Below are 16,441 nucleotides of genomic sequence, written 5' to 3' on the forward strand. Positions count from 1 at the left end.
GTCTCAGCATATGTCTTCTTAGAACCCTGGACTAAATCTGAAGCCATATTCAAAAAGGAAAAGTCTCTTTTGACAGAACTCTTTACCCTCCTTTGCAGGGTGAATGGCTGCTCCAGGGAAACTCAGGAGATACAAAACTGTAGCTCTCTATCCCAATACTGAGTATCTAATATTGAATCTAACTTACCCAGAAAGATTTATTCTTCTTCCAAGTGATTTTTCTTTCAAAAAATTTCTCTTTACTGTCTTATTTTTTTAAGATTTTATTTATTTATTCATGAGAGACTAGAGAGAGAGAGAGAGAGGCAGAGACACAGGCAGAGGGAAGCTGGCTCCCTGCAAGGAGCCCGATGTGGGACTTGATCCCAGGACCCCAGGATCATGCCCTGAGACAAAGGCAGACACTCAACCACTGAGCCACCCAGGTGTCCCTCTTTACTGTCTTAGAATCTATTCTCCATCAGGCTATTGTCTGTCTCTTATTAATGCATTTATATATATTAAGTCTAGTTATTGACCTGGTCCAAGTCTTCAGATTTTGCACATGGGCCCAAACATATGAAAAATTTGTTCAGTGTCTTAGGATATGACTTTTAAGGAAACACTGATGTTTTAGCATGAGAAACAACCCTTGCTATCTATCTTGAGACCTGTTTCAAAAGTTTAGTGCACACATTCATGGACTAAGCTGTGTGATTTCCTGAGAAAGTTTTGTCCAACCACCTTAACCTTTGGTTCCTTCTAATAGATCCAGATCTTAAAATGTTAATTAAAACTTTAGTCTACAATTTCAAGTTAGTTCCCCCTCTTATTATCTCCAAGTTCAATTCAAGGCCTCCAAGGAGGGGAAAGACTGTGGTAAGTAAAAGAAAATGACAAGACCTCTTGAGGTCCCACTGCCAATGCTGAAACCATGACAGTGAAATCCTTGTTCTCTCAGACCTGGTCACTATGATAACCCTTAGAGAAGGACTATTTCATTGCTAGACTGCCTCACTCTCTTTAATCTGGAAGGTGTTGCTTAAAAATATATATGAGTATTTGGAGCCTATCTAACTCAATCCTCCAATTGTAGTCAAATTTTAGATAGTCTTATCCTAGTTGTTCAATATTCTGGGACACACGATATGAATGTTCTTTCACATAGAAATACATATTTGCAAAAGGTTTAACCTCAATTTTTAGCTAATAAAATAATGTTTTTGAATATATATACGTATATTTGTGTGAGTGTGATACAAGTAACTAAATATAAATACATATGTTTAATATATTTATTTAAGTAAATATTTCAATATATAAGTAAATACATAAGTAAATATGTGTGTGTGTGAGTATATGTGGATGCATGTGTGTACAAGGAGAGAATGAATGTCAAATATGGAATATCAGAATTGCAAGAAATTCTAGAGATTGTCTCATATTTTCCAAGAATGCACACCATACCTAGACATAGACATACATAGACGTGTCCCCCAATTGACATTGACTGGTTATAAATTTGTGAGATGGGATATCTACTCTGAATAATGGCTCTAATTCTCAGAAAGAATTATCAAGGCAATGTCCTAACAGATATTGTACAATACAGTCCCTCTTCTGTTTTGGTATATGTCCTCATTCTAGCTTCTTATGTCTATATTAGCTTGTGAACCAGCCAGTGATTACCAAGATGTCTGGCAAATAGCAGACATTCAATATAAAATCATATTGAAGCTGAAGTTCTATCCAACACACAGATCTTATATTTTGCCTAATGCCTAACATACAGTTTATAGCTGACTTTGCTGCAGTCTCCCTGCTTCTTACAGTGGGTGCTGAAACAACTGCATTATCTTCTAGAACTAACACATAAATATGTAAGCAGTATCTTTTAGAATGTCTGACTTTCATTTCATCAAAAATGTTAAAACTGATCCAAACAAAGAGACAGCAGCTGTCATAGTTAGAAACTGTAGGTTTGAGTAACAATTTACTATGAGAATTGCACCATCTTATTCCCCTTCCTTGTTGCAACCTGGAGACCTGACGTGGTTTTAGAGAAGTGGGCCGTAACAGCAGAAAGGGACATTTCTTCAGCCAGTGTCTGTTTGATTAAAGCTCAGTTCCTTGGGTAGCCTGGGTGGGGGGGCTGCTCAGCAGTTTAGAGCCACCTTCAGCCCAGGATATGATCCTGGAGACCCAAGATCAAGTCCCTCATCAGGTTCCCTGAATGGAACCGCTTCTCCCTCTGCCTATGTCTCTGCCTCTCTCTCTCTCTCTCTGTCTCTCTCATGAATAAATAAAATCTTAAAAAAAAAAAAAAACTCAGCTCAAAGTCACATTTCCTACCTACAAGTGGTACCTAAGGACAGTAATGCAAACTACCTCTCATCAGGATCAATGAAATAATATTGCTTGATTTACATATTCATAAAACCTACAGCCAATTGGGTGGAGGCAACAAGGTAAGATATATATTATACATTTACAGGATTTATTAAAGTTTGGTTATGATTGTTTTCTCTGTGGAAGGGAAGAAAGGAGAGCATGTGTGAAACTCTGTATGGAAAAATAAGCACAGACTTTTTTTTTAAGGTTTTATTTATTTATTCATGAGAGACACAGAGTGAGAGAGAGAGAGAGAGAGAGAGAGGCAGAGACCCAGGCAGGGGGAGAAGCAGGCTCCATACAGGGAATCCTATGCAGGACTCGATCCCAGGACCCCCAGGATCATGCCTTAAGCCAAGGCAGATGTTCAATTGCTGAGTCACCCAGGTGTCCAAGTACAGACTTTTAAAAAATGATTTTTTCATGCTAAAGAAGTAAAAATATTCATCATAAATATCATTTGCCTGGGAGCATATTTTTTGAATAAATATAACAGAGATAAATTTGTATGAGACCAGATCACTGGCATATTTTGAACTCCATTATTTGTTAAACCTTGTTTTCCTAAGTGAGATAGGGCAGCTGAGACAGTAGTAGTCACTAATTCCTCAAAATGGGTAATCAGTGGAGATGATCCAGTGAAAAGGAAGCTGCTCTGTTTGTGTTGGGACTGAACCAAGTGACAAATTGCTTCTGCTTTTGTAGACCATGGAAGAGAGAACACCATCAAAAGACTGAGATGCAACTCGGTACTTCCTTTCCCTGATACACTATTTTTTATCTTGCACACATCTGAGCAGAACTTTGGGTATGATCCAATGTTCCCATATTTCAAGGGGAATCACTGATACAGAAAGAGCTATTAACCACTTTTATATCCACAGGTAGTATCCAAAGGCCGTGTTAGTGTCCTGAACAGTAAACAGGACTGGGAAAAGTGAATGAATAGTTGGTAAACTTATTTTTTTTCTATTTTAAGACATGAATAAATCTATCTTCTTTTTGTGTTTGGTTTGACTGCTCAATTTGCGGATGAGTTGTCTTAAACTAAGGAATTTATCTTTAGATTTTTAAAATTAAATTATAAGTTATTCCACAATATGTGGTACATCGATCATTCGGTGGTCTGCTATTTTCGTTTGTTTTCTATGTTACTGTTGTGCTCATGATCATAATTTAATGGCTCCATACAATCAAGGTTACACTTATGTAATTACCTTAATAAAAAATATCTAACTGTGGCTGTCTACTTTTCAGGCACCGAAAATATTATTTTTATGGAAATCTTTGGATTGGACATTCACCTTTTTCTAAGTTTCAGTTGATATCCTTAGAGAGTTTCAGAAAAGTAGAAATATTGTCTATGTGCATACCATTTAAAAATGTTTAAAAGATACTGTGTCCCAGGCAGGGATGCATTTTGTGCCCTTGATGGCCACTTTTCTACATATAACATAATTTCAGAAGTATGTACCTCATTCTAACATACTCTTGGGGGTGGGGGGGACTTGTCATGAATAAGAGTGCAACAATTTTTTTTCTGAAAAAATAGAATTAAAAACAACATTTTGTTCTTATTTAGCAAGCTACCAAGATAGTCCATTAGGATCACCAACGCAAACGCTTTAGATTAAATATTTTTGGCTTAGCTTGATATAGTAATTTAAAAAAAGAGATTTTATTCATTTATTCATGAGAGACAGAGAAAAAGAGGCAGAGACACAGGCAGAGGGAGAAGCAGGCTCCTCACAGGGAGCCTGATGTGGGACTCGATCCTGGGTCTCCAGGATCACGCACTGAGCTGAAGGCAGATGCTCAACCACTGAGCCAATCAGGTGTCCCTGAAACAGTCATTTTTAAAGTTAGTCTTCCATATTGAGCTATAGAAATTTTACAGATAATAATATTCAGATAGCCAATCACAAATCCTACTTTTTTTCAGGTTTTCCTGACAAAAGTATTTCTGGTATATCATTCATGTGATTGTTTTTATACTTACTGAGGCTAATGTATGCTTTGATCATAATTGAAGTTGGATTCATTGAAAGTTTTATTTTGTTGATTATATATTAAGTAGTACTTCAAACAATGTTTGAATTCAGATTCATATAGAGTTTAGTGTTAATACACAAAGTAGGAATACTTGATTTCATATGTTTTTACATTTGTAATTGCCTAACCCAGATTATTTTGAATCACATAAAGAGGTCAATTAGCAATTTATACAACTGTAACTAATTTTGCTTACTTAAATATTAAAAGGGACATAAAAACATTTCGTATTTGCTCCTTAAAAATGTATTTCAATGTTCAGCTATTTTATGTACTCCTTTTCCCCAGATTTATTGGGATATAATTGACATATAACTTTGTATGTATTTCTTTTTTCCCAGTTTTATAGGGATATCATTGATATATAACATTGTATGAGTTTAAGGTGCATGGCATGGTGATTTGATACATGTATCTACTGCAAAATGACCACAGTAAGGTTAGTTAATCCATTCATCACCTTTAAAAGTTACTCTTTTTTTTTTTTTTTTTTAATGAGAGCATTTCAGATTTACTCTCTTAGCAACTTTAAAGTATATGATACAGTCTTGTTAACTGTGGTCACCATGCGGAATGTTAGATCTCCAAGATGTACTCATTTTATAATCATTTGACAAAGGTTGTTCCACTGCTCCCACCATCCTCCAGCCCTGGTAAACACCATTCTACCCTTAGTTTGTTTGTTTGTATGTTTCATAAATTCCACAAATAAAGGAGATCATACAGTATTTGTCTTTCTCTGTCTGACATTTCACTTAGCATAATTGTTGAGCTATGTTTATTTACACAATACGCTGTAGTGCAAATCAAATATCATTGTAGTAGCAACTAAAATTGATCACTTTTATATGGATACACTTTTTCAGATCCGAAGCAAGAACAAGTTATGTTACCAACGGATACTGGACAGTTGATCTATCATTCTGCATATGGAACTTAGATGACTATCACATCCAAATAATATTTGTGAAAATTAATATACTGGTTGACTTCCAGAATCACTGACAACTCACAGAATGCTGACTGATAGCAAGGATTATCATATACTCAATTTCTTGCTTTCCAATTCAATTCAGAAACTGTAGGTGATATATGACACCAATTAAGGTGTCACATATTTGTACTTGAATCTACTACACATGGCAGTGTTTTATATTTATGAAATATTTTCCTGAATTACACTACCGATTACTAAATTCATATATATCTAAAAAAATAAAAAAAGACCTCTCAAGTTTATGTAATCCTTGTGTCTATGTGCAGTGGCAAACCTGGAATGATATGAGACAGGAGATGGTAAGGGATGATGTTCATCAGTGTCATGATCCCAATGCCTGGTGGCATCTCCCACAAATCAAAATTTCAAGATTACATGTCATTCTTGATACACTGAGACCTTATGGGAGTCAAAGTTCCATGAAATTTAAAAGAAGTCATCCATGTAATGACACTACCCTGGTGTTATTAATATTATACATTTTAGGATGAAATTTACCACTCAAGCATCAGGAACTGGAGTCCACCCAGTACCACGGTGACCTCTACCAGACATGTCTGGTGCCAAGTGTCTATAAGCTTCTAAGATTGTTCACTTGTTTTTGTTTTTTTGTTTTGTTTTGTTTCCATAGGATAGTGAATTCTACTAATCCTTGCCAAGAGGTTGAAGCTTTCAGATGTATGATAAAATAGAGTAAAACATCTGAATTCCTTGGAACTGCAATATTAAAAGCAGTTTGCTTCATATCTGTATATAAGCTGGCATTGATTAGAAGTCTGCAAAATCTTGCCCTCAAAGATCAATAGAGTGGCTCTTAGTTTTAACTTGTCTGGAACACCTTGTGGAATTCTATGTGTTGTCTAGGTATAATTATTAACAGTCTCACTTTCAGTCTTAGAGACCATACTGGATGGCAAGTTATATAATCAAACTACTTACAAGGCCATTTTGAATTCTTTTTTTCTCACTATTCCATAGCTGAAGCTACAAAGGCCTCTGGTTGCCTGCCAAAGAGATTTCTATTCCATGCTCCTTCATGAAGGCTCTGGATATTAAAGACAGAGCTTAAAGTTTTAGGAACTTCTCTTTTTAGAAGATAACCAGTTTTGGGGCAACCGGGTGGCTCAGCGACTTAGCGCCACCTTCAGCCCAGAGTGTGATCCTGGGGACCTGGGATCAAGACCCATGTCAGGCTCTCTGCATGGAGCCTGCTTCTCCCTCTGCCTGTGTCTCTGCTTCTTTCTGTCTCTCATGAATAAATAAAATCTTAAAAAAAAGAAGAAGAAGAAATCCAGTTTTAACGTCTTAATTACATAATATAGTAAAAAGGGCTTAGCCAGTAGAGTGAGAGAAAATTTAGGTTTACATTTCAGCTTTTATATATAGTAGGTGCTATACTATATAAAAGGTTTTACCTTTCTAACCAACTGCATAATTCATTATTTATAACTTTCCTCTTCTTATTCCCCTGTAGTTTTCAAGGCAGGAAATTTAGTTGTTTTGTTTTTGTTTTTGTTTTTTTTTCTTTTTTACTTTTGACACTGTGTATCATGGGTCTGGGAAAAATGCCTTCATATACCAGGGTCTCAATAAATATTTGTTAAGTGAAGAGAAGTCAGGAATGACTTTGGGTCATCAGTTTTCATAGTGATGAGAAGTAAATGTAAACACGTATTCCAAGACATTTTGGAATACACTAAGCTCTAAATAACTGTAAACCTCCTTCTTCCTCCTAAAGCACTTTCTAGTATTGTTTAATATTTTTTAATTAATAAATATCTCTTACTTTTTTATTATATAATTCACTCATTATTTAACCAAAGTTATTTTAAAATGTTTAAGGCCATTAAAATATGGAGACAATAGTTCACTGTATGTTTTAAAGAAGAACCGATGCCATGAGGTCCTTATGACATTTCCAAATAGATGTTCAAAATAATCCAGATGGTATTTTGTATTAAAATATTGCCTCCTGGGGTGCCTGGATGGCTCAGTGGTTGAACATCCATCTTCGGCTCAGGGTGTGATCCTGGGTTCCTGGGATCGAATCCCACATCAGACTCCCCTCAGGATTCCTGCTTCTCTCCCTCTGTCTATGCCTCTGCCTCTCTTTCTGTTTCTGTCATGAATAAATAAATAAAATATTTAAAAATAAAATAAAATATTGCCTCCTAAACAAACTTTTCAGTTTTGTACATGACATATCTAAAAACCAAGTCAGAAATTCAGGTTACCTTTTGCTCCCTACAACATTGACAAAGGCAATCACCAAAACTGGTTAAAGTACTGTAATTTTTTTAAATCTCCAGGGCCATGAATACATGAATACATTTGGATTCTTCATTATACACACCTCTTGCAATATCTAAATCTCCAACTGGTCTACTGAACCACCACTAAAGAGGTTTTGGCATATAACATACTGCCTAGGGAGTTTTCAATCAGTAAAGACTTTCTGAATGATAAATAGTATCAAAACCAAATCAAAGGAGAAATAATAAATTAGGAAAAATAATTCTTGAACACACAAAATAAATTGCCAATTTTCTTAACTTTTAGAAAGAGTATAACTCATTCAAACAGGAAAAAGTCTTAAAAAAAAAAAAAGGAACACACAATACCCAACAGAACAACAGGCATTGTATATGAAGACAGAATTCAATAAAAAAGAAAAAGAAAGAAAAAGAAAGAAAGAAAGAAAGAAAGAAAGAAAGAAAGAAAGAAAGAAAGAAGGAAGGAAAGAAAGAAGGAAAGAAAGGAAAGTGACAATAAGACTATCTAGGAAACATATGAACAGATGGTTAATTCTGTGTATAACCTAAGGAATGCAAATGAAAACAAGAAATAATTTTCACCAATATAGTTGAAGTGTATGAAAATGTTACTAATACCAAATTATCATTTAGAGTATGGCGAAATGTGTCTAAATTAAATACACCCCTATATATCTGATGGTAGTATAACTTTGTACAAATTTTTAATGATGATTTGCAATGTTTTAAAGTGGGGGACCATTTTACCTAGTATTTCAATGTTTATTACCTGTATTAAAGAACCACACGATTCACAAGGCAGCTTGTGAAAAATTCTCATTGAGACATTGTTTTTATTGCGTAAGTATTGGAAAATTAGGTGTTAATCACCATGTACTTGATAAAATAAAATGAAACACCAAATATCCATCAAAAAGAATAGGATAGTTGTGTATGCATTGATATGGAAACATTCTCCAATTTATATTATTAAAGGAAAGGCACAATGTTTACTACATTCCAGAATCTTTCACAAGCATTTTCTAATGTATCCCTACAATATCCTTAAGGGTCAGTACTAGTTTATCATTATTTATTATTATTATTATTATTATTATTATTATTATTATTTTATTATTATTTTACAGAATAGAAAAAAGATGACATGGGGGAGGACTAACTCAACATCACAGAGGTAAAAATTGAGTACCAACCAGTTTGATTCCAAGTGATATATATTCAGTCATCATAATATACTTTTTTTAAAAAAAGGTTTTATTTATTTATTCATGAGAGACACAGGGAGAGAGAGAAAGGCAGAGACACAGGCAGAGGGAGAAGCAGGCTCATGCAAGGAGCCCGACGTGAGACTCCATCCCGAGCCTCCAGGATCACGCCCTGGGCCGAGGGTGGCCCTAAACTGCTGAGCCACCTGAGCTGCCCTATAATGTACTTTCTCAAGTATGTTTCTGCATCTGTCTGTTCCATAAATTTACTTCCATGTTTAGGTGCTGATACCACACTGTCATAGTTATTATACAAAGAATTTTGATACATAGTTCACTTGACATTTAATGTTCCACATAAATCTTAGAATAAGAAATCAATTGAAATTTTAATGGACTTGCTGTAAATGTGTAGATTAGTGTGAAGAGTTATTACCTATATACTTCTGAGTCCTTCTGTATTGGACCATGGTCTGGTTCCCTTTATTCATGTCTTTCTCATAATGATGCTCTTTTACTTTCTTTTGTCTTGATAGGGATCTTGCATATTTACAGTAAAGTTGATATCTTATTATTTTATATTTATGATTTCGTTTGATCAAAATGTCCCTTCTCTTATAGAAATTGCATTATGTTTTTAATTTTATTGCTGTTTTTATTTATTTGAGTGTACATGCAGTAATTACGATGGTTTTCCTGTGGTCATTGATCACTTCCATCTCTCCAGCTCTCTTTTCACAATAAATTCTTTAGCCACAAATTTCCCTACCATGAGCATTTTCAGAGCCCAAAGTCTGATGGTTTTGGATAATCAGAGACTGATTACCTTCTCATTACTGTATACTTTTTTCTGAAAGGAGCTGAGGTGGTTTTTTTTTTTTTGTATGTTTTCCTTTATTTTTTCCAATTTTAATTTATGTGTAATTGACAAATAAAAGTTGTACATTTTAAGATGTACAACTTGAAAAACTCCAGCTAATTAACATATCTGTCACCTCACATAATTAATCATTTTTTTCTTTCGTTTGTGTGTGTGTGTGTGTGTGTGTGATAAGGACACAGTTAAGATCCCTTGGCAAATCCCAAGTATACAATACAGTATTGTTAATTATAGTCATATTGCTGTACCTTAGATCTCAATAACTTATTCATCTTGTATAAATTGAACTTTGTACTTCTTCACCAACATCTGCCAATGTCCTTCTCCCCACAACCCCTGACAATCACTGTTCTCTTCTCTTGTTTCTATGAGTTTGACTATTTCAGATTCCACATATAAGTGAGATCATGCAGTAGTTATCTTTCTATGTCTGGCTTATTTCACCTAGCATATTGTCCTCCAGGTTCATCCATGTTGTCACAAATTATAAAATTTTCTCCTATTTTAAGGCTCTATAGGGGTCTAGGGCAGACCACCCCCCAACCCCGGCCCCAGATGGGCCACTTTGGCATGAAGATTCTTCTGAGCTGAAGGTAATCAAGACCCTATGATCTCAAGAGAAAGCTTTGCCCCTTCCTTAACACATTAAAAAAATCTCAACTGGAGGTCTTTCCCAGAATAAGGGTCATTAACAGGGATAAATTTTACCTGAGTAATGCATCTATGTGGCAGAGACATCTAATTACTAAACATCTGCTCTTCTTCTAATTGCCCTGTGAATTGCATTCCTTTCTTCTGAAATCCCAGACTCCTGCCTCTTTCTCCTTAGTTCAAGATGATGTATTTACCTAATTTTGCCTGTTTTTGATATTTCCATGTCTGTGTGGATTCTCCATATGCACACTATTAAATTTTATTTTCTCCTGTTAATCTGTCTCATGTCAATTTGCTTTGTAGTCCAGTGAGAAGGACTCTTGAAGGGGACAGAAATTCTTGTCACTTAATAGCTCAATAATATTGCATTGTTTATATAACACGCTTTTTATATCCACTGTTCTGTTGCTGGACATTTTGGTGGTTTCCATATCTTGACTATTGTGGATAATGCTGCAATGAACATAGGAATGAAGATATCTCTTTGAGATTCCGATTTTGTTTCCTTTGGATACGTACCCAGAAGTGGGATTGATGGATCATAAGGTAGTTCTAGTCTTAATTTTTGGATGTATCTCCATGTTTTTTCCACAATGGCTTTACCAATTAAAAATTCCATCCAGAAGTGTATAAGGGTTCCCTTTTCTCCACATCTTCACCAATATTTATTATCTTTTGACTTTTTAAAAAAAAGAAAGAAAGAAATATTTCATTTTTTGATAATAGATATTCTAATAGGTGTTAGATATCTCATTGTGATTTTCATTTGCATTTTTTTGATAATTAATGATATTGGACACTTTTCATAATACCTGTTGGCCATTTATACGTGTTTATTTTGAGAAATATATGTTCAGGTTCTTTGCTCATTTTTAAAAATGAGATTATTTGTTGTTTGCCTTTGAGTTGTATGAAATCCTTGTATATTTTGGATATTAATTCCTTATCAGATATATGGTTTGCAAATATTTTATCCCATTACGTAGGTTGCCTTCTCACCCTGTTGACTGTTTTATTTGCTGTGAAGATTTTTTGTTTGTTTGTTTGAGGGCGTGACTTAACATGTGATCTATCATGTGGAATATCCCATGTGTGCTTGAGAGGAATATATATTTGTCTGCTGTCAACTGGATAGTTGTATAGTTCTGTATATGTCTAATTCTGTATATGTCTCTTAGGATTCACTTGTTCTATATTGTTCAGTTGGCTATTTCTTTATTGATTTTCCATTTGATTCACATTTTTAATCTCTGCCTACAATTTTCTCTTATTTATTTTCTCCCTTATTCTCCCCCAAACTCTTCTTGGCTAAAGACCACTTAAAGATGCAGACCCTGCTATATTTACATTAGGAAGCTTAGCTGGGCTCTCCTAGATAGCTCTTCCTTTTCATAACTTTTATCAACTGCATGCAATCCTCATAAAACAACTAAACTTTATTGTTCCATTTGCTCACTTATCTTTCTTAAAAAAGATATTGCCTTATTCTTATGGTGTCTCTGTTCCTTACTATAGTGTCAGACAAATTTTAGGTGCTGAGTAAAGGTTACTTAACCTAATTAAAAGGAAAACATTCACAAGCCGGTAAATTTTGCTAAGTCTTGACCCTCTGGGAATAATAACATAGTAGGGAGTAAATCAAAGCATTTTTTGTTTCTATTCAGTACTTCAACCACCAAAAACGAAATCGGACTGAAATATATTCCAGGTTATTGATAATCTCTGAAGTGTTGTATTTATGGCATCGTGGCAGAGCAGTTAAAATGGTATGTGGAATTATGATTAAATATGGAACATGATTTTTAATAGACAGATATTTAAGGTTCATTCAAGTCTCTATGTGAGTCCACAAAGCAGTTCATGCCCATCTGTTGTCTTCTTACTTTATTCAATCGCTATCAATGGATGCCAAGGAGGAGTTACTACTTCTATATGAATCTTAGCACAAAGGCTTTAGATAATTAAAAATGATAGAATTGGGACAGACTGCTAAACATAAACAGAAGGATAAAAAGACATCTGGCATAATTAACTGTGAATAAACCAGGTTTAACTAGCCTGAGTATAAAGCACATTGGAACATCATGAAAAACCAAAAAACTTCTGCTGAGAGATAATTCTGCTGATATATAACTTAAAATATTTCTCTTCAATTGAATTTTTATTAATTGGGACATTTTCATAAAGTGGGATATTTGGTTTTTAGATTTCATCTGCTCCTGCTGTTTATTTCTCAGTTGAAGGCATAATCTTTTGTTTGTGGCATTGAAATTGGCTTATGTAGAGATGATTATGATGTACATTCAGACAATTGTGACTTCAGGTGAGAAATAAGCAGCAGGAACAGATGAACTCTTAGCAATAGAGAAACTATTTTCATGCAAATATCTCCACAGTGACAGAAAGAGGAGAAAAAGAATTACAGAACACAGAGGGCTTACAAAAATATTATTTCATGATATTGAATGATATTCCATTCTTGTGTGTGTGTGTGTGTGTGTAGAAGAATCAATCAGAAGGTTCTAGAAACATATTCATATGTTGCTATAAATACCATTAAAATAGTTCTCCAAGAGAAATTATATTCACTTGTTTCTATTACTAAATCAAATACAATATCAGTAAGCATGCCTGTTCTGCTAGTTTCTAAAAACCAGAACTAGAAGCAGTTCTGCAGTTCAAGCATTTAAAATCCAGGAAGCAAATTCATTCAGTAAAATAAGAACTTGATATACAGTTTGATGAGATATGTTCTTGTTTAGACATTTTGTATAACAATCTAGTTTTTTTAAAAAAAAGAATAAAAAAGAGAAATGGAAGGCACAGTCATCTAGACTAGATATAGATGCATACCTTATCCAAATAACAGCAAATTGAGGTAATCAACAGTTTATGCAGACTAAACCTTAATAGTGTCCTCAAATCTACTTTTTAACACTTGCCAGTTGTCAATTTTTAGGTAGGGATATAATAGGGAAGTCAGGTTACAGTAATACCCACCACATGCTATTTCCTGTGATTTATGAATAAAGAATCAAGAAGATAAGGGATTATGCTGTAGAAGAAAAGAACATAAAACTACAATTTTCACTCCTGTAATGTTTAGTTTGTAAATTGGTTCTTCATACGTGTATGTCATTGGCCTACATAATAATTTGAAGCTACAATTTTATCAGTAAAAGTGGAATAACATCCCTTGCTCTGGATCATCCTAATTCCTTTCAATTAAACCTGAAGATGGGATTCAGGCATTAATTACAGATAAAATGGCACATTTATGGAGCATGGGTAAGAACTAGAATGTAGAGAAAGAATGCCAAAAGTCAAATCCAGCCTCTGTCATTTGATGAAGAAAGCTCCATTTGCCAGTATATCCGATATACTGACATATAATAGTAGGGAAATAGGAAATAATCTTTCCTTTCTTGTCTCTCACTCTTGCTCTGTGTGGGTGTGTGTCTTTCTGTGTCTTCTTTATAGATAAACTCCTTTACTTGGTATAGATTCTATATATTTCTGACCTCTACCCCCATTGACAGCAAAATATTCTCATATAATCAGGATCATAGGTGTACTGCTATCGATCAATGTTAGAAAAAATTTATTTGGAATTCATTCCTATAGATAATCTTGAGCATCTCTTCAGTCATTAACAGGGATGAGACATTGTCCCTAATTTACTATATTCAAAGAATATCTTTCAGTAAAAACATTTTCAGTGTCTTTCATTTCCTCTCTTTATAAATCATTATTGACTGCATGCCAAACTTTGATTTTCCTTTTATTTTGTTTGGGTGTTTATGTTTCTGGTTTCCTTTGAAGCTTGTTAGAAATCCATTGAGTACCTAGAGTCATTAGATCAAACTCTACACATTCAGTGATGAACAATTGAGCCTAAAAAACCCAGAGAAGAACAATTGAGACATAGTGCTTGTTTTCATGATCCTTACAGGTCAATGGGAGAGACAGAGAGTTAAACAAGTAAACACACTGCAGGTTGCAGATATGCAATCATCCTAGCAATTATTGAGTGCCATTGAGGAAAAATGAAGAGATAATAATAAAGAATAAGGGAAACATATCTTACTAGTAAGGAAATGTCTCTCTGTAAAAGTGGTATTTTAGTTGATGTAGAAGTCAGATGTGAAGTTTCGCAGAAGAACATTTCATGAAAAGGAGATAAACAGATTTTTTTAAAAAAATCCTAGATTGAAGGATGTCTGGGTGGCTCAATTGGTTAAGCCTCTGACTCTTGGTTTCAGCTCAGGTCATGATCTCAGGGTTGTGAGATCGAACCCTAAGTAAGGCTCTGCCCTCAGAGTCTGTTTGAGATTCTCTTCCTCTCCCTTTGCCCTACCCTCTTCCCCCTCATGCACATATTCTCTCTCTCTGTCTGTCTCAAATAAATAAATAAATAAAATATTTTTTAAAAGCCTAAATTTAGCTTGACCTTTTTTATCACCCTTTGTCCTTTACATTTATAAAATGAGATCAACTGTGCAATTGAAAGCCACAGAAATAGATTAGAAGAAAATGAGGCAAGAGGCTTTTAGCTGGCTTCAGGTAAAGGGAAGAAATAGTGAGAAGGTGCTCTTCCTGGGGGTGTCATTTATGCTGAATTCAATGTTAAACAGTGATTTCTTTGAGAAATCACATTATCTTCCTTAGGCACATTATTGCTTTATTGTTATAACCTTGATGTTACTGCTATAACTTTAAGGAATAATGTAGTGACTCATAGCAAAAATAATTTTGGTCCTGGTAATTCTTAGAAATCACTAAACAGACCCAAACAGTCATATAGTCTACGTCCCATAACTACAGTTCCTCTCATCCCTTTTCAGGAAAAACCCTCATCTCTATTAACCTTGTTAGCTGTAACAAGGTAATCTTTGTTAAATCTACTCTGTGTTCTAGCTATATAAAAAAAAAAGAAGCTTATACATAAAACAGTATAAACCCAGAGAGAAGATACATTCCTCACATTTATAGGTCCATTTTTTTTCTGCAAAAATTGAACATCAATTTGTAAACTCTATTTTTTTCTGCACAGCTTAAAAGTCATATGAACTCACATAAATAGAATTGAAAAGGTATTTTAGTAGCTAGGAAATAAATTAAGTGGCTCTGATAAAGAGATGCTAAAATATAGAGCCTAAAAAAGACAGAAGTCATTTCCCCCTCTCATATGAAAACTCAGAGGGAACTATTCAAGGCTGTGTCAGGTCTGTTCTATGGGGTTATCCAGGGATTCAGTACCCTTCTATCTTGCTTCATCATCCCCTTGGGTGTTGCCCTCATCCATAGAGTCAGAACAGGCTCAGCTGTATGCATATATAGCTCATTAGAAGAGGGGAAGAGGCAGGACTCAGAAGCTGCACACCATAGCTGCATTCACATACTAATGACAAATCAATTAGATGGCTACAGAAAGGTACAGAGGAGGTTTGGGAATGTAGCTTTAGTTGGGGCAGTCATGAGACTCCTCAGCAGGCTGGGAAAAACAGTATTTTTCAAGTCAATGAAAAGAAGAAGGAATGAACCGATATTAAGAGGAATTTGTCTTTGATACAAGGAGTATTTTTAAAACACATGATTGCTATCATAGTCTGTCATATTGGACATTCAAAATATTACCTATTCTTCCATTTTGATACATATAATCTTGATATTGAATACAGATGCTGTGCCTCTAGCTGCAAAATCGTGATTTTTTTTTTTTTTTGAACCTACATTTACCAGCTTCTCTTGGACACCTTTTTTGGAGAACTTTATTCTTCTCTTCTGGTTCCTCCACACAACACAAAATCAGATAAGTACAGTTGGTACTTCTATTCCTTTACTACTTGTTGCTCCACAGATATTCAATCGGCACTTATTATACACTGGACACATAGCAGATTCCAAGTGTACATGCCTGTTCAAAATGCACATGGTCTCTCTGCTCATGAAGCCTGTAGACTGATAGGGAAAATAGGCACTCACAATGTTCAAATAAATGAAAACTTTT

This window comes from Canis aureus, chromosome 14 (genome assembly GCF_053574225.1).
Source record: "Canis aureus isolate CA01 chromosome 14, VMU_Caureus_v.1.0, whole genome shotgun sequence".
Taxonomy (NCBI): Eukaryota; Metazoa; Chordata; class Mammalia; order Carnivora; family Canidae; genus Canis; species Canis aureus.